The following is a 2,074-nucleotide window of genomic DNA, read 5'->3' on the forward strand; positions in this document are numbered from 1 at the left end:
AGATGTGACATGCGACATAGCCTGTGCGACTATTATAAACGAGACCTTTATTATTATAAACAAGACCATGAATATAAGACAGAAATATATCATAAAATGAAAATTTTTTTATCCTAAACAAATAATAGTATGTGTGATCAAGTATTTTATAAATTTCTTATTAGCAAATTAAAAGATAATGTATATATACGTATAATGTAATTAATATCAGAATTCAGTGTTTAAAAGTTTAAGTACCCTTTATTTATATTTTTATTAATTCTTGGATAACTTCAATCAGTACATTAGTAGCACCAATTTAGTCAATTATACTATTAGTTTCCCTGTTATATATATTCATTTTTCTCAGTTTATTAAAAAAAAAAAAAACAAAGCAGAAAATGATATTAACTTGAGATGAGAAAAAATGACAATAAAAAATTTGTTTAAACGTTCATTGAATCAATTGGATTTAACAACTAATTTTTAAGGTTACTTATTGATCCACCTACCTATAAAGTTATCTTCTCTCCGTTAAATTGTATCGGTATCTCACAAGTCTCATCGGTTTTTTCTCCTATCCTTTTATTTTTTTATATTTTGAATAAAAATGTATAATTTGTGATGTCCCTATCAGTGCACATCTTAATGAAGAGACGCTCTTTAATCTCAATAGAGATGTTAAAGTATTAATGAAAACTGATGATCAGATCAAGAGAGGAAATATTTCTGAATATTAAAAACATATGAGACAAACATTTTCCTGAATCTTTTTTTCTCTTTCTTTTCAACACTACTTTATTTTATTTGATCTAATCTAAGAGCGAAATTATTTCATGTAAATCAATGCGAGTACTTAAGGATTAATATAACATAGATCTTATTGACAATTTGTACCTACGTTACTAATTTAGTTTGTTAACGATAAAATTTAGCGATTACGTCATTACTATATAGATTTTTGAGAAATAATACATTCCGTAGAAATATGTTATACTAATGATTTGAATTGAGCATACAGTGCAATGGTATCTGTTGAGACCTTTTATCTATTGTTTTTATATTATACAATGTTTATTACTCTTGTGTTATATAAGTAATCTACTTGTTCACTATGCATATAGTATGCATAATTATAAGTAAATTCATCGATCAAGCAATTCCATAAATATCGCGTAAGATTCAAAGAAGGGAATTTATTACTTACGTATATCGTTAGATATAATTTTTATGGGAGCAATCTCGTTTTTATATCATGACCTGGATAAATTTATATACATAATTTCATTATTCTTTGACATACATTGTAAAATTGTACGTAAGGGAAATAAAAATATTCATCGTCTTCCATTCAATGTGCCAAACTAGCGATGTGCAAATTGAATTTCATTTATAAACAAATGCCTTATTATTAATAAAGAATATAATCTATACTTATAACTCTTATTCTTTATAAACATTACATAAAAATTATCAAGAAATTCGTCAAAGAGAAAAAACGGTACGAAATATCTTTTTGGTATACGAAATAATTATACACACACACACGCACGCACGTACGCACGTACAGGTTCCGAAAGTTTTTGCTAATTTTGTGTAGATAGAGCGGATTAAACTGAGTCGAAAAGTCCTCTATTATTTTGCAATTTATGATATTAATTACTAAAAACTGCTAAATATTAATCTTGAATAATTTTTTACTCAAATACTATTAACTTTATAGAAAAGCTGCAAGAGACAAAAATCATTTATTTTCTTCTCATAAAATTCTGAGAACTTTTTCAGAATTTTTTAATATCGTATTTTCTCATGTTGTTAAAAATAAGAAAATGCAATATTAAAAAGTTGATAAAAAATTCCGAAAAAATTCTTAGAGTTCTATAAGAAGAAAATTAATGATTTTTGTCTGTTGCAGTTTTTCTGTAAAATTGATAGTATTTGAGTAAAAAATTATTCAAGAATATTTGGCAATTTTTAATAATTAATATCTTGTTAACTATTGAGAAAATTACAAAATGGAAATTACTTTTTAACTAAGTTTAGTCCGCTCTATCTACACAAAAGCGATTGGCAAAAATTTGAATATCCTGTATAT

The sequence above is a fragment of the Trachymyrmex septentrionalis genome, unplaced genomic scaffold, assembly GCF_001594115.1.
Source record: "Trachymyrmex septentrionalis isolate Tsep2-gDNA-1 unplaced genomic scaffold, Tsep1.0 scaffold51, whole genome shotgun sequence".
Taxonomy (NCBI): domain Eukaryota; kingdom Metazoa; phylum Arthropoda; class Insecta; order Hymenoptera; family Formicidae; genus Trachymyrmex; species Trachymyrmex septentrionalis.